This window comes from Rhagoletis pomonella, unplaced genomic scaffold (assembly GCF_013731165.1).
Source record: "Rhagoletis pomonella isolate Grant_MI unplaced genomic scaffold, Rhpom_1.0 Rhpom_scaffold_00003, whole genome shotgun sequence".
In the NCBI taxonomy this organism is placed as follows: domain Eukaryota; kingdom Metazoa; phylum Arthropoda; class Insecta; order Diptera; family Tephritidae; genus Rhagoletis; species Rhagoletis pomonella.
The window spans coordinates 63,262,521-63,285,761 of NW_023458557.1; the positions used below are offsets into that span (position 1 = coordinate 63,262,521).

Sequence of the window (23,241 nt, forward strand, 5' to 3'; positions counted from 1 at the left end):
AAAAGCTATCACAGGGTTACGGAATAAATGATAAAAGCGCTTTCTCAAACGCAGTATGCTTCAAATGTGATATTTTTCTGACTTATGAAAATTTCCTAATAATGGCCTTGCCATAAAAACATGATAAATCGAATTGAACGTTGTTCAAAAAGTATTCCTAAAGTTCGCTTTGCGTAACTTAAATTTTTCCGAACCATTACCATCTTATAGTTCTCGCTTACTATTAATAATTCTTAAGTCTTTGGAGATAAGAAGATCTATTCTCTCTTTGTCTTTTACGTTTAATATTATTATTGGTGCGACGGACTGCCCCATTCTTTCAGAGAAAATTAATTTCAACATTCCTCGGTGTAGCTTACGATATTTTGCCCCATTTTATGGGGTAATCACAAAACAGAATATACACGTAATGACCCTATTGCGCGCGCAATAAATGAATTCAATATGATCTCTAAAAATGTAATTATTGATTTTTCTTGTCCGATAAATGTTTTCAAAAATCTGTTGAACTCAATTTTATAAATTTTATTTCTTTAATTATCAATTAAGTTGAATTTTGTTAACTAGTTTGTAAGGAACTTTAGTATGTTCATAGACTCAATAAATAAATAAATAAATAAATAATATCAAAGCCAGGCAATGGTCCAGTAATAGAATATTGTATAGGCCCTTTAATCTCCGAATTTTTGATGTTTTGATAAAAATATGGCTGGGACTCATATGCAAACTAAAAATGTGTCCATCAGGCATCCCGCAACGACATCCCTGAGGGGTTTCAAAGGCTAGTAGGTTAAACAATATACAGAATGATTGTAGAACAGAAAACCACCTATGCATGCAAGTGTCCCTCAATGAAGTGTTTTAGGCTTTTTATTGTATCTAATTTGCGCATGTGATTTACCAGTAGATGAGTCTCAGACTAGATTTCCTTCAAAAATACGCCATATACCAATATTTTAGTATAAAAACTAGGAAACTCTTAATCGAGACTATTAAATAAACTGAAAATATAATACATAATCCATTTCCAATATCCTGGCAGATAATAAATTGCTAAAATTTAGTTCTTAATATTTTATACATAACTTAATTCTTTGTAAAGATTCAATAAATAATATTTATAAAAAAATAGGTACCAGTAATAATATTACAAAACACTTGTGGAGGCAACTAAGAGGTTGAAGACCCCTGCCAGTGAAACTATCCCTCTGCCTACATTTTCTCAGAGAAATTCGCGAATTGAACCGTCATTGTGGCGAAGCAAGCCCATGAGTAGCGAACACTAGCACTAATACCAACGGCAACATTGCTCCATCTCTACCACCAACAGCAACTAAGTTCACTCAGTGGTGTTAAGCGCTACATAGTAGGAATGAGGCGGCCATAGCAGATGTGCAACAACAAAGATTGATGTGTTGAGGAAAATAAATGATGATGGTGATTATTTCTCATTGAGTGTTTTTTGCAGCATTTTTGCAGTTGCTATGTGAGTAGAGCTTTAGTAGACATAGCGAGCTGAAATGTAATATTGCCATGACAGCAACAGCAAAAGCAAAATGGTGGCAGTGGCAGCACAAGCAGTCGAAGAGCCATGACCGTCATTAACAGCAACATCATCTTTTGAGTTGGCAGCAATGTTACTCAGTCACTCACGCACACACTGACACTCGTGCCAACACAGCCATTCATCTGTCCGTCAAAGCAGCATATATCCAGCTACACATCCGCCCATCCACCCAACTGGCCATCCATCTCATCCATTGCCAACATCCATCTATTCATTTGACGTAGCGAACGGCAGTCAACAGTCAACAGTAAGCAATCACTAGTCAGATGCAACAACAGCCAACAGTCACCAACATATTTTGTGTGATTTTTAACTTTTGACGAATTGGAATAGACAATGGCAGCAGCAACTGGGCCATAGTCGGAACAAGCTTGGTGTGTGTGCCACTGTCGGGATGTGATCCAACTGTCCTAAATGTTTGAAGACGGAAATACTGTAAGCGATCGCAAGCTCGGCGGCTGACAATTTGTTAGATTTTGTTGCGATACTTCTGCGCTGTGTATTGTTGCTTTCATTGTTGAAGTTTGCGCCATGCTCATTCAGCAAGATGAATGAGTAAATATTTTTACTTGCAAATGATTTTAGTTTTTGTTCGAATAAACGCTCACTTCCACGCCTGCAACAAATACAAAGCAAAGATTAGCGGTGAGGGTAGTCTAAACAAATTGCTACGCACTTCTCAAGTAATCATTTTTCTGAGCATTACATACATCTACGTTTATGTGTGTGTGTCTTTTTTTCTTTAAACGTCTGCTATTGTTGCTGCAAATAATTATTATGATCATGTTTGTAACTAAATTGATGGCATTAAAATGTCCAAAAATCAATCCAACAGTGAGGGTTGCAAATGATTAGAAGCATTATTCTTATTTTGACCGATGCTGACCGAGAATGTCTGTAAAAATAATAAATAATTCGTTAAAAATCATTGCTATTCTGAACAACTTTTGTTCTAAAAACTTTCCAACAGGTTACAATTACCTGATATTGGTAAGAAACACCTGGTGGACTTGTTCTTGGTTTGAGCCGAAACCTAGAAATTTCCGAAGTGTTGTCATTTGTTTATACGAAGTGTGGGCAAGCAAATACTTCTTTACTTAGCTTAAGTTAGGTTGGAGTGGCTGCCTGTATTCCAGTTGGGGAAAAAGGTACTCTTAGGCACTCCGAACATTAAGCTCCTAATCATAGTAGTGTAATCGTTTCGGCATACTAAAGTATAAAGCTTTTATGCCGAACCCATGTTTCAATGAAGCTCTGTAGATTACGATTCAAAATCATGTTTGCGCCTAATCATAAACGCTTCATGAATCGAAACGCCCATCATTGTAAGGCGCTTGCAGTTTTGAAATCGTCATTTGTTTACTTTTTTGTGTTTGAAATGAAATTTATTTGTCAATTCAATAGAAAATAATTGGAAATGAATGATTTCGTGCTAAAATTCGGCACTCCGCACATTACACGCCTAATCTAAGTAGAGTAAACGTTTCGTCATGCCGAAAAGAATGCATGACGACTTGACTTCTGCACATTTGCACGCCCTGCATAAGTCACCAGCTAAAAAACACTTTCTACACATAACACATTTTCTGGCTCTTTCGCAACTACACACTTCCACAAATATTTCTGCTGTGGAATATTGCATAAACGCTTGTGGCTTAATACAAATTGCACGAAGTTTAGAACGAAATCATTTATTTTCAATTATTTCCTGCTGAAATGACAAAAAATTTTTATTTCCTACACAAAAAAGTAAACAAATGCGGATTTCAAAACGACAAGCGCCTTACAATGTTGGGCGCTTCGATTCATGAAGCTTTTATGATTAGACGAAAACATGATTATGAATCGTAACATACGGAGCTTCATTGAAATACATGTGTTCGGCATAAAAGCTTCATACTTTAGTGTGACGAAACGATTACACTAGTATGATTAGGTGCTTAAAGTGCGGAGTGCCTTCGTGTTGCGAAAGAACGGCCAAAAAATTTGTTATGTGTAGAAATTGTTTATTAGCTGGTGACTTATGCAGGGTATGCAAGTGTGCAGAAGTCGGGTCGTCATGCATTCGTTTCGGTATGATGAAACGATTACTCTACTTTGATTAGGCGCGTAATGTGCCGAGTGCCTTAGGCTCAGTGGGGCTATTGTGAAACAGTATCAGAGCTCGTTACATTCCCGTACGCTCATTTAAAAATATGTGACCTGGTCTACGGAAAGGGGGCTTAGGTGTCAAAAAATCAATTTTCACTTTTTGGTTGATTCGGATGGAAGATGAGATGCTTTTTCACGTGGTGAAAAGCAGAAAATCCTAACTTGCTTAGAAGTGTACTAAAAATGTAGAGAAAGAAGAGTAAAAATACGACAAAATATAATTTATTGGTAATGAACAAAATACATTGAATTATAAGCTATAAAGACATGATTATACACTAGAAAAACGTATTATGGGCCAAAAATAATAATGCTGAGTAGTTTATGTATTTTTCTTTGTTGTCGTTTTCCTTGAGATCTTTTTACGTGTTGATCCTGAGGAAGATGGACCTGGTTCCTCGTCTGGTTTGAGAACATCTTCACTAGTTTTTGCCTTCCGTTTCTTCGATGGCAAATCTTTCGGCAATGGAGCCACAATATCTACTTTAGATATATCCGAAACTAAGCTGCGAAGATTGTGATAGATGTACCACTGACGTTCCAAAGATAAACCGGCTGGTTGTATAACTTTCGGCATTTCAGGATCGATAGGTTTTAACAGAAGTGCAGTCCTTCTTCACTGTCTGCGAATTTCTTTGTTTTTACACAATCTGTAGAGATTATGAAATGATGGAATTGCGTTATTCCAACAAGTGACTTGTACAGTGGTTTAAAATAGCTGTCCCATTCATACCAGACGACTTTTTCAGCCGATACAGCTTTATTATAACCCCCAGGTGATGATGCCAGATGATCTATGCCTCATAACTTCTGTATCCTGTCTCTGTCCATATTTCTTCCGCCCAGCAAGCTTTGCGTATACACTTTCTAGCTTTTCGTTACTCATAATTCCAGCTTCGATGTGACTTAGTATCACTAAATCAAGTTCATTTTTCGACATCTCTAAACAATTGTTCCGCGTACTCTCGATCATTTCCCGTGATATCAGTGTATGGCATTCATTATTACAACAATCTTTTGACAGAAATTTTGTTACCAGCTCCTCCTCCTTTACATCAACAACATACAGGTCCATCTTAACAAAAGTTTGTTCGGTATCATCTTCTGCCTGAGATACACATACTTCGTCTTCATCATCATCGCTCTCTTCATAGTTTTCATCATCGTTTTCATCATCCTTTTCATGGAAATATTGTCCGTATACGGCACTGAACTCCTCATCAACACTCATGTTTCATTTCATGCGAAATGCGAAGACGATAATCAACAGAAACAGTAAACGTCACTTCTTCAGTGTTACTTTTTTAAATGTTCCACACTAGCAACTTACACGATGAACTATAATAATATTCCGACCAACAACAACACTTACTGGACCAACAACAACACTTACTGGACCAACAACAACACTTACTGGACGTCCGGCGCGGAGAACAATTATCGAGATAATGAGAAACTGACGAAACGAGTTGCTTACTTTTAACAGCTTTTTCACAGAAAACTAGTTTTCGAACGTAAGCTCCCTTTTCGTAGACCAGGTCACATATAGCTAATTGCTTATATTAGCAAAATGGGAGAATTTATGAGAGCCTGCTGAACTTTGGTCAGCCAGACAGTTTAAGAAATAATAGCGAAATGAGCATCTTATAGCACCCGCAGAACAGTGCGCTATGCTTTCAATTTCTTCTCCAAATGCGACAGAAGTAATCGGCCGGCAGACCCATTCAAATAGCCTGCCTTCCTGGTAAGCGGGGTTCGGTTATAACTCCGGTCAGTTGCCGATGGGGATGTTCTTGACGTATGAGTGAGTCGGACCAGGTTTGTCGGGTAGTCCTACAAGTAGATTCTGTCGACCATCTTTTATTTGACCTCTCGACGAAAAGATATTTAAGCCGTGATTTGAAGGTGAATAGCGGTATGCTCACATGGTGAGAGGAGTTAACGACAGACAGAGAGGTCCGTTTCCTTGAAAACTCGTCCGCAATGCAATTACTTTGTTTGTTTCAAAGACGGGCACCCACACTATGTGGCGGCAAATTTAGTAACTATCTAAGTACTTGAAGACTTGCCAGAATTTCATCACAACTGCCAACGAGTAGATAGTTACCCTGTCGGAAATAACTGACTTGTCTCAGAAATTAATCAATTGACAAAGTAGTTGGAAACAAACTATTTGTGCAGTTTATGAATTTTAAAGTAGTTGGAACATATGCAGCGTCGGATAATTAGCTTGGTTTAAGGACATCGCCTTGTTAATAAAGTTAGTTGCTTACAAGAAAAAAGGAAGAATTCAAACTACTTGTGGGTGGTAAAAAAGTACTTTTTAAATTGCTTTCAAAGTAATTGAATTTCCGACGGGGTACTGATAGCGGATCAAGAACGGAGTCGCGAAGCCAAAACTCAGCCTCTTATATGGCAGTTGAGTTTAGTTGTAGACCCAAAACAGAATAGTCTTATCAATCGTTCTTACAAGAGACCTAAGGATGTCGTTGTGGCCAAATATTTCTAGTTCACTTGATATTGGCAGTTGGCGAGTGTAGAATTGTTGAGCGATGTCCACCAGACCGTGATGCCATGAAATAAAATTTGGCATACGACTGATGTTTATATCCAGTGTACTATGTGAAGTTTGAGGACCTATTTCACAAGGTTATCGATTTGCAGGCGTAGAGAACGGTAAAGGCCTTTATTGCCTACCCTCAACTTTGCGCTGCCATGTCAGTTTTCTTTCCAAATGTCGCTCTAGTATTTAACTTAATTTGAGTTTAATTCTGGAAGCTGAAATATGGAGATTTTAGTTTTCTTCGTGAAAATCGGCAGGCCTCACGTGAGAAGCTCTGCCTCTCTTCGGTATAAACACGACCTTCGCCACTTTAAGTATACTTATCTGAAAAGGCCTAAGCGATTTTGGCCAAGTCCAAGAAATCACGCTAGTATTTGTCTTTCGTCGTCATTAACTGGGGGTTCGGGTTCATTTTCTACACTATTTTCTGTGTTGCTACCATTCTATAGAGTGGAAAAGTGTTCGCTTCATAATTTACCTCTTTAGCTCCGTAAATGGTAGGGAGGCCAGGGTTGCCACTGACGAAAAAAAATATTTACCATCCACTTGAGAAAAATCTACCAAATCTGGAAAATATCTACCAATATATTTTTTATAGTTATTTTAATAAAAACTATAGCTTTGTTATTTTTTATTTATTTTAATTAAAACTACAGTTTTTCTTATTTTTTTAGTTATGTCAATAAGTATTAAAATTGTTTTTAAAGAAATTTTTATTTAACTAATTACATATACGGTATTATAGATAAATACAGTGACTAATTTTTTATTATTCGCAATGTTTTTTAAGTAAAATTTTTTTGTTGCTTTAACTAAATCCATAAAAATTAAGGATTCAAACTATGTATAACATTTAGAAAAATTCAAAAAATTTTCGTCCAAATTTCGAATTTTTTACTCTGAACTTTTAGAACAATTTAAGATACCGAGTTTTAAAGTAAACAATACTTGAGTATAGCTCCCGTGGTTCCTGTTGATTTTGTTTTTTTGATTTTTTGCCACCAGTTTACCAATAACTGTCATTTAAAATATTTAGGAAATCAAAAGCTCCTCGGTATTCCAGAAAAATGAGTTTTGATACGATATGTTCGCTTTATATCGATATACATTTATACGTATGCAAGTATATAAAAAGTATGCAAAGAAATTAATAATATAAAGATAACTACGAAGAATAAATCGGTAACGAAAAGTTTAACAAAAATCTACCAAAATGAGAAAAAAATTACTTTTTTACCAAACCAAATTTTTTCTACCAATTCTGGTAACAATTTACCAAACTGGCAACCCTGAGGGAGGCGGCAAGACGCTCGTCCAACGGGATGAGCGACAGTATTTAGTGACAGAGTCTCTCTTACACTACAAATAAAATACCGAATTTAAGCCCCGCGCATTTTTTGCCTTTCTCCGTCCATTACATTTCTTGGGTGGCGTTGATGTCTACCTTTGTGTTTTCGAGGACATCAACCAGCCACGCAGAGGCACCTTTCCCATTAAGGTCCGGACATTCCAGATGCTAGCCCTTAAATATGCATCTTCAATCATATTCTGAGATAAAACGTTCCTCAATCAAATTCTGAAATAGGACATTCTTGTGCATCTTGTCGATCTTTACCTCAGCCGTCGAATTGGAGTTAGCAGCTTTAAAATAAATCTATTTCTATTGTTAAAATTTTTGTTAGAAGAATATACAACAAAGTAAAATTAATCATGGCGACTAGTAGACATTGTGCCGTAGAGATGACTGTACTAGTCCTAACAGCTTTAGTCTCATTATCATCATCTCCATCATGGTTAAATGTCAAGATAGATTGGTCGAGTTGCGCATTCGGAGAGAAACGCTATCATCACATCTTGTGTCGTTGTATCAATAGCCTAGCAAATCTGGTTTGCCAGAACTAGCAATGCCTTCATAGCATATGCCACTCGGCTCTAAAGCATGGACTACATTATGTGCTGGTAAATTGGATTCGCTTAATGCTCACGTAGTGGGTTTTTGGGATTCAAACAATATGCCGCGTACGGAGTCTATAGGGGCTGTCATCAGTACGGTGTGCTTTCTCGCTTGCTCTGGCACTCGGCAATTGATTCAACGCTGGTCAAACTTAACGACTCTAACATCTACGCCCACAATGTAGAGATTTATATTTTTCGGATCAAATTTAGCCGTTATTTTAGGATTTTTATTTTTTCGATAAATTTTTCATCGCTGTTTTTAATTTTTTCGATCAAACACAAATTTTTTTGCGAACTTCTAACTAAGACATCATTTGGTATACTTTCTCTCTAAAATTCATTTTATTTTGTTGCGACTCGATTTTCCTGTTCGAGATTTACCAGTTAAGTGCAGTAAAGTAGTGTCTATGATGACTTATATTTACGGAGTAATACCAAAGTATTGCCCATTAAAACTTGTATAACTGGAGAAAGAAAAATGGATTCGCAACAAACGAAAATGAGTTTTAAAGGCATAGTAGTATTAAATGATGGCCTACGTAGATATAATGTAACTTATAATACCGTCATTCAGCTCAAAATCCTGACGTGCTAGGGCGATTATGCGGACATATTTGGATTCAGCACAAATAAAATCACGACCCCCGGGAAAGTAGGCTGCGACCCCACAGAGGGTCGAAATTTACAGTTTTAAAACTACTGCCATAGCTACACAGTGGGAAATAGCTGGTCAATATAAAAAAAAAAATTTTAAGTTGTCCGACTGTTGCAAAGCATGGTAATTTATCAAGAGGAAGGCCCATTGCGTAATGGATGAATCTTGTAAGGGACCCTTTTTTGTATCGTCTTCACTCCAGCGAGTTGAATTTGTTATTCTCACTGAAGTTTGCGATGCTTTTCTCATCGGCTGTACAATTGTGCTTGGGAAATTTGATTTTGAAATAGTGGTTAAAGCACTCAGTTATTTTTTGCGAGATAAAGTATCTTAAATAATCTAAATCATTAAACTTAAATTTTCGTACCAGTAAATGCATCTAAAAATTAATTGTAAGAGCAGATATAAGAATATTTTTTTATTTGCTCATTTTGTTGTGTGGAAAGCTTACACAGGGCAACACTGATTTTGGCGCAGCAAATGTTAAAGCTGTTTTTCATTGACTTTTGTGCTGATTACGAATCCGTAAGTATCTATTAAATTTCCATCAGGTCCAAACTTTGAGAAAAACGAGGTGAAAGTGTAAAAAAATCGCGTTTTCTTGCTATATTTGAGAAGCTCTAGCAAAGAAATAAAGAAAATAAATTAAAGCTAGAACTCTCGACTACTGTCCCTGAAAGCACCATCCCTGCATCTTCACCTGATGGTCACTTATAGTAATTTATTGAAAAATAAAAAAATACTGGAAAATTGTGCCATTGGAAAAAAAGTTTGCCAAAATCAGTTTTTGCTGTTAAATAAATGACAATAAGTGACCTTTGGGTCAAAATCTAGCTCTAATTTAAGCCTAAGTGGAAGGTCTTACCACCTCTTTTTTCTTTGGTAGAGTTTCTCAAATACAGTGCACTCACGATAACTCGAACTAATGAGACCCAGACCTCTTTGGGTTAACGAATTGTTCGAGTCTTCGAATGTGCGCAATGGTATTATAACTTTGTTTGCATAGCGACTGTTCGTAACAGACAAAACGAATCGAGATAAATGCTCAGAATGAAAAGAGGGGTCCGTCCGTCCGTAATAAGAGGCATTTAAATAAAAATATACGCATCTAGCAAGGACGGTGTAAGCTTCGGCTCTTGCATAACTGCTTGTAAGACTCTAATACTTGCTTCTGTTGGAAATTTGAGCCCTAGCTCAGTGCCGATTGAAAAGCGCCCTATCTCAGCTTATTTTCAATGTATTAGGGTGTGAGATAGGGTGTTTTTCAATAATATCTGAAATAGGACGTTTTTCAATCAAATTCTGAAGTAGGCCGTTCTTGAAAAGTTTTCTGAGATAGGTCGTTTTCGAACTGGCTGCCGAGATAGGTCGATCTTCCACTCAATAAATAAAATAAAATATATTGTCAGCTTTTTCGTGATTTCTCCTACCGTGAGCTGTTACAAACAAGACTGTCAGAGACTTCTTGGTAAACTATAGGGGAAATTCCCTAAATTGACGTTTTGGTCATTCACTACAACAGGGGTTCCCAAACTTGTTTCACCTCGGCACCCTTGTTGTGCTAAAAAAAATTCGCGGCACCCCTACTCTTCAAATGTCTACGAAAACGCAATGCAAACTTTATACTCCTTTAGCTTTAATGTGAGGACTGAAATTGTTTTGTTTATTTCATTATTGTCTTTAAGTTTATTGGGAGCCTTGACAATTTTACCCTGAAATCATTTGACGCTGAAAGCTTGCTGTGGTATTTGTTTTTAACGGACTTCACAAAAAGAAGGTTATCAATTCGTCGGAATATTTTATTATTATCTTTTTCTATGTATGTTGCCGCATAACTTTGGACCACGTCAACCGATTACTATAATTCTTTTTTAAAGGAAAGGTGTTACCTGACAGGTGGTCATTTAAATTCGATCATTGAATCATGAATAGATTAAAGATAACCTTAAATTCTTAGATTTGTTTTTTGCTTAAAAATTACTTGTTTATGTAAGCATTTGTTGAAAATGCAGTCTCACATAGAAATGTAAAAGTAAGGCCCCTATTATGAGTTGCATTCGACTATGATCGAACGAATTTTCATTTGGTATTATGACGCTCATTCGATGAAGAATAGAGCTATTGTGAATTTCGCTCCGTTAGGTTGTTTACAATAGCATATTTTTCACCGCTGAGAAGTTTTGTTTACAAATCGAGCAAACTAAATAGTGTGCTTTTGTGAGCCAAATCTATTTAAAATATTTTAAAACTATTAACAGCATACGATTTTGTTCTCAGAGATCGTGCCAACTGAGTATTGAGATTTTCTCTCACCAGCCTTTCGAGCATGTGTTTAATATTCACGACGTTAGAACTGCATGAAATTAATAAAGATTAGTGTCTAGTCGCCGTAAAGTAAAAGAACAAATGCAAATCATAATTCGGTTCGACAGAAAATTCGATACTCAACGAAAATTTCGACACGGTTGCATAGCTCATAATTTCACTTTCGATGTTCGATCTTCGATATCCAGCGAAGATCAAAACTCGAATGCAACTCATAATAAGGGCCTAAAAGTCGCTAGTATTTTGAATGCAATCTTGCCAACATCAGTGTTTTCTGCAAACACTTGCATCCAAAACTCTCTTGGCTCCCTTCGTAGTATTTAATAATCAAAGTGCTGTCTTCACTGATGTGAGTGTAGCTTAATTGGTCATCTCAGTATGAAAAATTCCGTTTCTATGGGAGGTGCCACGCCCCCTTTTCCAATAATGTTTGAATAATTGACATTTTTCCCCATGAGTATGCGACTGTTTTCATATATCTCCATACCATGTTCGAGTACTCTACCATGAATACTTCCAGAGATATGCAATATGAAAAATTAGGTTTTTATGGGAGGTGCCACGCCCCTTCCCCCACCTAGCGGTATGAATTATACTTTACATCCGATTTTCATACCTACCATATAAACACAAAAAGTTTTATAAAGATCGGTCGAGCCTTTTTGGAGGAGTTCGACCACAAATACCGTGACACGAGATTTTTATATATTAGAATTAATTCAATTTTTTGTTTGAGGCTTCAAGTGTACGGGTATAAATTGTATTCAAAAGCAACAAGGCTGATATAGTTTAAAACAATGAAAATAAAGCCAAATAACACAAAAGTGTTTAGATTTGCCCAAGGCACATAAATACAGGTAGAAGCCATGAGAACCATACCTGCAAACTTCAACTTGTTTTGTTTTTATTTTCCTACATTTCGGTACTCTTGGAATGGCGTGTCGATTTGTTTGGAATATTTGTTAATAGCAAATTTGAATTTAAATTTGACTTTTTGCAGTGCTGTGCAGTTTACTCTGGTGTATATTGGATTGTGCGGTTTATACGAACGTGTAATAATTAATACTAGTGAACCCGAATGGCGTTAAAACGCCCAAAACTTAATTTCAAAATCTTAAAAAATATTCCACATGTTAGTCAGAGTTTAAAGAGATCCGAGTGCCAGTTAAGAGCAGTCTGTCATAGTGCATGTTTTTAGTTTCATCAAATTTCAAATCACCCTATATCGATGAAAAAAGTTCTCAATTAAAAAAAAATATAAAAACTTTACCACATCTACATGTAAGGTCTTTTATTTGACCTCTCATTTCTGAAATTCCTTTTCAAAAGTATTCTCAAACTAAAATCTTTTTAAATCTCTTCGGCTGACCTTTTGATACACATGTATTTCAATAAACTGATGAACTAATTCGAATTTTATTATTCGAACAAATGGCAACCCTCCTAAATGAATGTATAGTTTGAATGTATCTTTTTAAACACGTAGCAACACTCTTCAAACATTCCGAATGGTCAAACTAAAGATTTCTAAACATTTTTCGTTTGACTACGGTATTTTTATACCTTTCATGAGCATGAAATGGTATTATAACTTTGGTCCGATGTTTGTAAGTACCAGAATAAAAAGAGATAGACCCATTAAAATGTATACTTATATGATCAGAACGTCGAGTTGAGTCAATTTAGCCATGTCCGTCTGTCCGCAATCTAGTCTCTCAGTTTTCGAGATATCCGGATACAATTTGGTAGGTGGGTGTATTTTTATAATGTATTAATCATATGTCGGAACCGGAAGAATCGGACCACTATAACATATAGCTCCCATACAACTGATTGTTCAGATATGAGATTTTTCGTTATAACTTTTCCATTTATGCAGCTAGGAACACGAAATTTTGCAGTACTTGCACCCATTATCAACAGAAAACTTACAGTGAAAATTAAAAATATAGGGTAACTATAACCTATAGCTCCCATACAACTGATTGTTCAGATATGAGATTTTTCGTTATAACTCCTCCATTTATGTAGCTAGGACCATGAAATTTCGCGCTGTTTTCACTCATTGTCAACAGAAGACTTACAGTGAAAATAACAAAGATCGCGTCACTATAACCTGCAGCCCCCATACAACTGATTGTTCAGATATGAGGCCTTTTATCATAACTCCTCCATTTATGCAGCTAGGAACATGAAATTTCGCACCATTTTCACTCATTATTAACAGAATACTTACATTGAAAATAACAAGGATCTGGTGACTATAACATATATGTATCTTCCATACATCTGATTGTTCAGATATGGGATTTTACTGTAAAACTCCTTTATGTGAACAGCTAAAACCGATAAGTTTCGTAAGATATTTTATAAATAATAATACAAAGTCTACTGAGAAAATCGTCAAAATCTATGCTGTATAAGCTTTATCTCCTATACCACTGATTGTTCAGATACCAGTTTTTGCGATATATCTCCTTTATGTAGGAAACTAAACCCAATAAATTGTGTTACCGGGGTACATACCGATCACATAGCAGTGAAAATCACTTAGATTGGTGCTAATATAAGGTATATGTTCCATACCTCTAATTGTTCAGATGCGATTTTTTTATATAGGTATGCAACTCCTCTATCGATGTATGCAGATGTATTCAAAAGCAGTAATCTGTCAAAGTAAAATTTGCAGATGTTCATGAAAGGTATGAAGCCTTCGGCATAGCCGAAGACAGCGCTGCTCTTACTTGTTATATTTCATATACTTTTGTATTAGTTAATTGAGTTAGACCTTTCAAACAGATGGTAGCCCTCTTCAAAAGTATTTTCAAGCTTAATCCTTGTTAACTCCCTGACATCGCGATACATATTTTAATTAACAGATGAATTAAGTGGAATTTGATTTTTTGAACATGTGGCCACCCCACTAAATGCAGTTCAGAAATAAAAGTATTTAAAACTCCCTTCGATTGATACCCATGTTTTAATAATTCATTAAACTTATTAAATAATTTGAATTTATATTTTCAACAGGTGGCAATCCTCTTTCAGCACCTCAAAAATATACTTAGCGTTCAAACTTAAGTAAACTAAATTTTACATTATAGGAGGGTGGCAACCCTCTTCAAAATATTTTCAAACTACTGCTTTCTGAAACCCCTTTAGTTTGGTACCCATATGGCGATAAACATTTTTCTTACCCAATATGATATTTTAAACAGGTGGCAACCCTCCTATAGTTTAGCTAAGAGGCGGAGCTTTTCAAAACCATTTTGGTTGATACCCATTTTGTAGTAATTGGTTAAATTATTTTTTAATAATATATAAGTTTTTAAAGGTGGCAACTCTTATCGAAAAGTAAAATCTTACTGCACATACGGTCCGGTAATTTGTCACCTCATTTTGGTAAATCGAACGAACGGTGCGGAGATGATGGCATTGATTTTTAAATAATTTGAATTTAATTTTTCAACAGGTGGAAACTCTTTTCCAAAAAATATGACCAGTTTGCACATCTACAGGCCAAGCGCTTTTATTTGGCACCTCATTTTTTTAAATCGAGCTAACCGTGCAGATCTGTTATCCTGAACAAAAAATGCCTTCGCGTATTATGTATATAAATAGATTCTCTAGAACATGTGTACACGTATCAAAAATACAGCACCTCAGGCGCTGATTTTTATGAGGGGTCAAATATCCACTAATTTCCTTAAAAGTTCCTCGATTTCTTTCGCGAAAGGAACGTTGAGAAAGCAGCTGGGACGAAGCGCTACCTGAATGATCCTCCAACAACACTGGAACTCCAATCCCGATGTGATAGTAAACCAAATTACACTAAATAAAATTAATAAATAAAAATAAATTTCAAAATTTACTTAAAAATGTCAGCCTGTGAAATTGTGTTTTTGTATTTTCCTTTCTCAAGCTCATTCTTATTTTTGCTCTCCCGAAAACTTGACTTTTGAAAGTTTGACGTCGAATTGGCTTCTACCTGTTTTTAATGTACCTTGGATTTGCCCCTATCTGTAAAGTGTTAGAATAATTGACATTTTCACATTATGGTATACACAAAACAGGCGTATTTGGCAACCGTGGTCACAGTGTACTACCGTAAAAAAAGTCCTTGTGCACTATTTTCGGCATATCAAGTTTTGCAGCAAATACAAAATTATTGTACTGTTTACATCATGATAAAAAAATAGGAAGGTAGAACCGCTGAGTGGAATTTTTCAAATTCTTGACGTTTGCAAGCAATTTAATTTTAAAATTTTGCACACAAACTCACGCACACATTCTCATTTTCAATCTAAAACAACAACAACTTTGAACAATTCCTTTTTCTTACTCTCAATTTTATATGATTTTAAAATGTTGGCAAACTTCAAAAAAAAAAAAATCATGGCCGACGAATTGAGAGAACGGTTTTACCTTGCTATGTTTTTATCATGGTTTACTTTTATCTTGTTCAATATAATCGCGGAATTTTTAGCGGAGACGTGCTCCTTACTCATTCTGCTTTCTCTATATTCTCATCAACTTATTCAGCGCCATCTAGCCGTCAAGTGTAGCAATCAATACATTATACGGTTCTCTGCAGGCAGTTTTTTGACGTCAGATGGTGCATTAAACAGATGCCATTCTTGTAGCTACAGATTTTTGTTGTTGTTCGGATTCAAATACAGCTTTGTGCTGCCGCAATTCAACCGGCTCGTTGGTCTAGGGGTATGATTTCCGCTTAGGGTGCGGGAGGTCCCGGGTTCAAATCCCGGACGAGCCCAAGCCTAATTTTTTTGTTTTCTGATTCAATAATAAAAAAAAAATTGAATTCAATTGCAAGGCCAAGGCAAATGTTATTGAGCCGTGTGCATAAAAAGACTCATATTTGGAGCTCAAGTTCATCTATTTGTACTTCTTAAGCTTTGAGGCGCATTGTGTGAAATGCGTTTGAATATCATACAGGCCAGATGTGTTTATATGTAAATATGTATATCACAACATATAAACGAACTTGATTATCCAAATCAATGTTTGCCCATTTTAGTATACAAACATCCATATGTAACGAAATAGGAATGCGTGCGCACGATCCGTCAAATTGTTATTTATAAATCTTTTTTTATTTTTGCGCTTCTTTGTGAAGTTTTCATAAATTTATAAGTTAGCCGTTTGACACAGTTTTTACAACTGGCTCGTTGGTCTAGGGGTATGATTTCCGCTTAGGGTGCGGGAGGTCCCGGGTTCAAATCCCGGACGAGCCCAAGCATAGTTATTTTTTATGTTTTTTTTTACTGAAAATTTTTCTCTGAAGCAAACCAAATTTTCTTGTCCAACCAATATTGAAAACAAGTGCTAGAAGAATTAAAATACAAAATTTTTAAATTTAAAGCGGGCAGAAATGGTTGTCACCCATCTAATGTAAGAAAATTAGACGTTGCTCATCTGAAATTGGTTCTAAAAGTATGTAATAATTGAACTGAGTTCGATAGAAACTGATAATGATAAATATATATGTAGATATGTAATATGAGGACTATGGAAATTCATATTTGCCATCAATGCGTCAAATTAAAACAATGAGGCAAATTTAAAAGTCTTGGCCATTGTGGAAGAATACAAGTGAGATATCTTAGGGTTGACAGATAGTTGACAGGGTGTTCAATATGGCGATGACAGTGTGAACAATATGGCAGCCAATAAGGCATACAACACCGAATGACCCGAAGTTGCAAAACTACGACCTGAATGAAACGCTTCGTGAAAATCCAGGGTTGCGAAGTGGTATTTTGTTGGAAAATATAAAAGCCAGGATTTTGTGCAGCGCCGAATTATAACAAAAGAGGGTTTTGTGTTCTCAAGATGAACAGAAAAGGGTTGCTGTGCTGTCTCGTTTTAAGCTTATTTTAATCTTAAGGTATCTAATTAAATATTAAAAGGAGACAAAAATTAAACCAAAAATTTAAAATATATGTACATATCTGAAAATTTTAAATAAAATATATATTTTCACGAGAGACAAATTAAATAAAATGTTTTAACTTTAGGGGAAATATATTTATCAGATCGGGTCAGATAGCGGTTTTACGTTATAAATAAAAATAATTCCTACTTAAATTTTATATAATTTTGGTGACGTATTTCTAAGCTGATCCTGAGATCTGTGAAATAATACATATTTATGTGCATATATTGTGTTGATTATGTTCTAAATCGCTAAACAATTCTTGCAGCAATCAGCACCATTGGAAAGTGAAGTGACAATAGGCTGGTTTTCTTTATACAGCCCGTTTTAAATTCGAATTATTGTTATAATAAATTACAATTATTTTTTGTTTCCATTTCGGTCAACCGCGCAAATTATTTATTAAAAAAATATCGTTTAAAAATAGCAGATTTTGTTTACTTCTGAATAAGACTTTATCGAGTACGCTATATAGACAGGGGTATAAATGCTGTAAAGAAATATATGTTGAGTCCAATCGGTTTTTTGCTAATGCGGTTCTTGTGTAGGTATAAACAAGGTATATTAAAAAAAATACCTCTCCATGAAAAAATATCGTTATTTTCGCATTTAAAATTAATCGGAATTTTATGGGGGTTATAAAAACTCGTTTTAATCGAAACTTTGTTTTTCGGCTATATTTGTTATTATTTATTGGCCCAGATGTTAATATTGAATGAACTAACATATTTTAAATATTTACGGAACTACCATTTGTATGCAACCCTGCCCATCCTATATTCAAGTAGATGTTATTCGAAAAATTTAAACGGATTTCTTCAAATCAACCTGAGCTGCGGACATATTGCGAATTCATTTTTAAACATTAACCACTACGTTATATAAGTATTAAATACTTTCAATTAAGAAACACTTCTTATTAGAAAATAAATATAAATCGTTTTATTTTAAATATTCCAATGTATAGTTTTTGTTAATGCAGATAGTGCGGATTTAACGTAATTTATAACCGTTACATGGGGAACATAAATTTAAGGCAGATTGCTATTAACAATTTTTACACAATTTACGATTGCAATCAATTTCTTTCAAAGCTATAATCTAAATGATTGCAAGTTGTATTTTTTACGATCAAAACAGATTCCAATATTAGGTTAATTATGCAAATGCAATCCAATTTGATTTGAGTTATTCAGTTTTAGATACATTTATATTTCTGTGTTCGTATGGAATAGTAGTTTATGTCGGGAAGCTGGCTTTAGTATAATCCGGAATTCCCTTTATTATTTACAACACAAGGAATTTTTTGATGACCCTTAACAAGAATATGGACGTGCTAGTATCGGAACTATTTCTTGCACGTTTATTTGCCAAAATTTCTTCAACGGCTCGGCGCCAGTGGGGGTATGCTGCGAATGCCGCATTATACTAAAACCAGCCTTTTGACATAAGCTACTATTCCATACGAGTGGGGCACGTGCGAAATGCGGATTTTCCCAGTTGCAGTACTGCAGTAACTCGACACCTTCCTCACCAACAGCTCTGTTCTCTATGAGCATCTTAATGTAACAGCAAATAAAAGATGGAAATTTAAGAAAAATTACTATCACAGCGTTTCAGTTGTAGCGTTTCACTCTTGTAGTATATTGGCTATCAAGCACCAGAAAATTTCCATCACGCATTCAATATGCCACCGATTGTCGTGGATCAATTAAAATACTGTCATCACAGCTTTTTGGTACTCCAGCAACTGGTGTGTCTATGGCGGAGGTATGTGGAGCTGTTGCATGACCAGTGTTGCCGCGCCGTCTCAAGAAAATGTATCCCTGACCAAGCCAAAAATGTATCCAATTTCCTTTGTTTTACATATACATCTCATAATTTGTAAGAAAACCAAACATTTTCATGAAAAAGACATAATTTAACCCATCCAAAGGACTTGGAATACATGTGCATGAAATCAAACATTTGTAATTTCAATTTATAAAGTACATTTTTTGAGCATAAGTATTTTTTTTGTAAATATAATAAATAGCAAGTACACTCTAAAAAGAGCATATAAAACTTCTACTGAAAAGTATCTATTTTTCAACAAAAATCTGTATAAACATACGTATAGGTTGTTCAGTATTTGATTTTGAACTTGAGATCTTTAAGATATACACATAAATACACATATACAGAATGTTTAAAATTGCAAAAATTTTCAAACTACAAATACATTTCCTACTAATAATAAACATTACTTTATTTTAAACATTTTATGTGTAATTTTACTCTTCCGACAAATTCGTTATGTAAAAGTAAACAGGCAATGATTAATTTTATTACACCGCATGCAAATTTGCACACATTAAAGGAGGAAACTGGTTACTTCTCTCCATATGCGCAAATAAACAAAATTTTTTTAGAGTGTATTTAAAGTCTTTTCAGTAAAATTCATAAAAGTCTCCTTAAATAAATCAAATTTAGTTTTCTAAACTACATTGAAATCTTCTTTCTTTTTAAATTAACAAATGAAAATATGTGTAGAGATTACTACAGAAAGAGTATAATTTACTTTATATATATCGTCGTTTAAAGTACAAAACCGCGTATCGTCATTCTGCAAAATCGCGTAACTGACATTTGCTGCCGAAAATTGGATTTGCTCACACAAGCTCTTGGCCAGAACTGCGATTGCTTTATTAAAAAGAGAACCATTTTGAAATATAAGTGCTTTCACTTTCTAGAAAATAATCTATGCAACGTCACATACGCGGTTTTGCATTATCTTGATACGCGGTTTTGCATTTTGTTGATACGCGGTTTTGTACTTTAAACGACGATATGTATATTAAGATCTTGCGTAAAGCATCCTTTTAAGCTAATTAAAGCAATTGCGCTTATACCTATTTTGGTGAGATCTCTTCATATGTTCATTGCTTCGTTCACAAAAAATAAAATGCTTTAATTTCACGCTTAAGTAAAGATTCTTTATACGTTTAGAAAACGTAATGCTTTCTACCATCTTTAATGAAAATCGATTTTTGAACGAAAAAAACTTTATAGGAAATATAAAATTTTGGCCTATTTAAAAAAGTATCCACATTTGTACTGACCGGAAAAAGTAAGTATCGTCTAAAAATGTATCCAATTGGATCTATTTAGATCCCAACGGCATCCCTGTGCATGACTAAAATCAACTGGCTTGTTTGTTGCGAGAGCTATTGGCATCAAATGTATGCAAATTAGATTTCCAAACGAGCAACTGTTGAATACAGGAAAAAATTTATATTATATGGTTCCGCTGAAGTGCACTACTACCTTGTATAAATTGGTCGACCTTCTAATAAATCAAGCAATCTTATTGTATCGTCATCGCCGCCAGTCACCAAGAAATTTCCACTTGGGTGAAATGCAACATCATTCTCCGGCGACGAATGCACTGTATTAGCTCGCCTTCAGCTATGTCAAATATCTTAACGCGGTTACAACTTAATGCTAAAGCCGTCTGGATGCGATGCCAGCTGTCGTCCCATACCTCTTCCCCCAGTGAACGTTCGCACACATTCGCCTTAAAATGCATCGCAAATTCTTTACTTGTCATCGCCGCACGATGAAATTAACTTACCATTGGGGCTGAATTTTGCTGCGCGCACCCATTTGTGTGTCCAGTGAAAGATGTGTATTTTGAAGTATTTTGATGGCTGTTCGCCATTTTTCTAGTCTGCAAACGAATAAGCTGACGAAGATGCAAACAAATTCAAGCACATTGTTGCATTCTACCGTACTTTTTAAAAGCTTTAAAATCTTAAAACATATGTGAAAAACTTTTATAATCTGAATATTTCTAATGTCGCAATCAAAACGAAATTTTATAAATAGCATTTTTAAGAAGCAATCATCTAATATTTTTCAAGTTTTTGGGCATATATGTTACCATTTGAACAACAAATACTACCAAGTTTTAAGAGACTATTTAATGCAATTCAGGTCAAAAAAGCGCAGTTTAGACCAAAATAAGCAACTCTAAAAAACAGATGATCGCAGCTGTGGCCCAGGATGACGTCTATTGCTAAGATATCTCACTTGTATTTGTACACAATGGTCTTGGCCCCCTTATTAAAAGAAGGAAAAGCTAAGAATTGTCAGTTAGTGTTTGTGTTTTTATGTTGTTCCGGTTCTCGCGCTTTTGAAAACCACTTTGAAAGATTAATTATTTGTTTTTCTCACTAGCCTGAGATGGCCTAGATTATTTTTCCGCGCGAAATAGTTAAAAGTGTCAAACATTCTGAGTATGCAGTTTTGCAGCTCATTAAATTTTAGTACCATAAAGTGCAAGTTTCAAGTCAAGCTAGGACTTGGCGTTGATTTTTTGCAATTATTTTGTGTTTATATAGCTACTGAAATTCTACAAATTCTACAAATTTTGACATTTTGATTAACATGGCTTTCTTTAGATAGCAGGCTATATTTTCATAAAAAAATAATAAAAATTTTTTAAACAAAGAAAAATAGCCAAAACGTGCTAAAATATATTTTCTCTATTTACATTTTCGCCACTGTACAGGCCACTTCATAATACAAAAAAAAATTTATATAAATTTAAAAAATAATATTTTGCTTAGCATGTGCAGCAAAATGAAATAAGTTTAGGCTACAATTGCTGGCGTATTTCGAGGACATCGGCATCATCGGTAAAAACAAGGCCAAGTCTCGGTGGGTTTTTAAAATTCATTAATATTATATATTTTATTGTCAACTAGTTACTTAAATTTTTTCCAAACCTGTTAGATTTAGCTAAACAAACAAATTTGAAAATAGATTTCAATTTAAGTAATATATCGCACGTTTAGTATTAAAATGAATTAATTCAAGATACACGATTTTAGAAATTATATCATTCAATTAATTAGATTATATCGATGGATGGCTGAGTGGAAGATCGACCTATCTCGGCTGCCAGTTCGAAAACGCCCTATCTCAAAAAACTTTTCAAGAACGCCCTATTTCAGAATTTTATTCAAAAACACCCTATTTCGAAATTCGGTTCAAAAACGCCCTATCTCACTTCAAAATGTATTGAAAATATGCTAATATAGGGCGTTTTTGAATCGGCAGCTGAGATAGGGCGTCCTTGAAACGAATTCTGAAATAGGGCGTTCTTTAAAAGTTTTTTTGAGATAGAGCGTTTTCGAACTGGCTGCCGAGATAGGTCGATCTTCCACTCAGCCATCGATATTCAGTTTAACAAATAAAAAATTTTCCAAAAATTGGCGAAGAGATATATGCCCTTCTATATGTGGATCAAACGTGCAATATGCAGGGCCGTATGTGTCACCATGTGAGTGCCAAAGGAAAGGGGTTTCAGAAAGTAGTAGTTTGAAAATATTTTGAAGAGGGTTGCCACCTGGTTGAAATGTCGAATTTAGTTTCCTTATACACAAGTTATACGAAATATTAAAATTAATTAATGTTTTTACATAACGTTGGAACTTCCTTAAACTGTACTGTGAAAAGTAAAAATAAAATAATTTAATTATAGTTGGCATGTTTCAGATAATATTTGACATGCCCAAGAAATTAATACAACAAAAATATCAATCGTTTTATGGGCATATCGCATACGTGCCAGTTGCGATAATATGATGGAGGTTAAATTATTTAAAAAGAAGGCTGACGTTTTTTTGTCGAGTGTTGCTAGTTATCTCGAAAATAACTTTCAGTTTAATAACAAGAAAAACAGTTTGAAAAAATATGTAATTTTGTATTTCTTTTTCAATACCACACTCAAACGAAGCAACTGAGAGGATCTTAAGTACAAAGCTTGCTTGCTGGCGCAAAGAGAGAAAACTGTTTCTAATAAAAAATTTTTAAAGCGAACTTCATATTAAAAGTAATTTTAAAATGAAATGTATAGAATTCTTTGACTATTTAAGCACTGAAGATGGAAATGATCTCATTATTGCTATTCAAAAATGTCATAAATATAAAATAATTTATTGGCTTCTGTGTACACTCATATATATATATATATATTTTTTTTTAATATACCAAAATATTGTTAAAAACAACTACTCTTGCGT

At 34.8% G+C, this 23,241-nt stretch overlaps 1 long non-coding RNA gene and 2 other non-coding genes across 3 annotated transcripts; 2 read left to right on the forward strand and 1 right to left on the reverse strand.

The window, feature by feature from the left end:
* Positions 1 to 15,919: 15,919 nt before the first annotated feature.
* Positions 15,920 to 15,991, forward strand: Trnap-agg. The gene has a single exon. It is a non-coding gene; the product is annotated as a tRNA-Pro (tRNA).
* A 409-nt stretch (positions 15,992 to 16,400) lies between these two features.
* Trnap-agg lies at positions 16,401 to 16,472 on the forward strand. Its single transcript has one exon. It is a non-coding gene; the product is annotated as a tRNA-Pro (tRNA).
* Positions 16,473 to 20,295: 3,823 nt separating this feature from the next.
* LOC118736632 lies at positions 20,296 to 20,902 on the reverse strand. The gene is made up of 3 exons (XR_004992746.1): positions 20,787 to 20,902; positions 20,480 to 20,729; positions 20,296 to 20,423 (listed from the first exon to the last, which is right to left on the reverse strand). It is a non-coding gene; the product is annotated as an uncharacterized LOC118736632 (long non-coding RNA).
* Between the last annotated feature and the right edge of the window lie 2,339 nt (positions 20,903 to 23,241).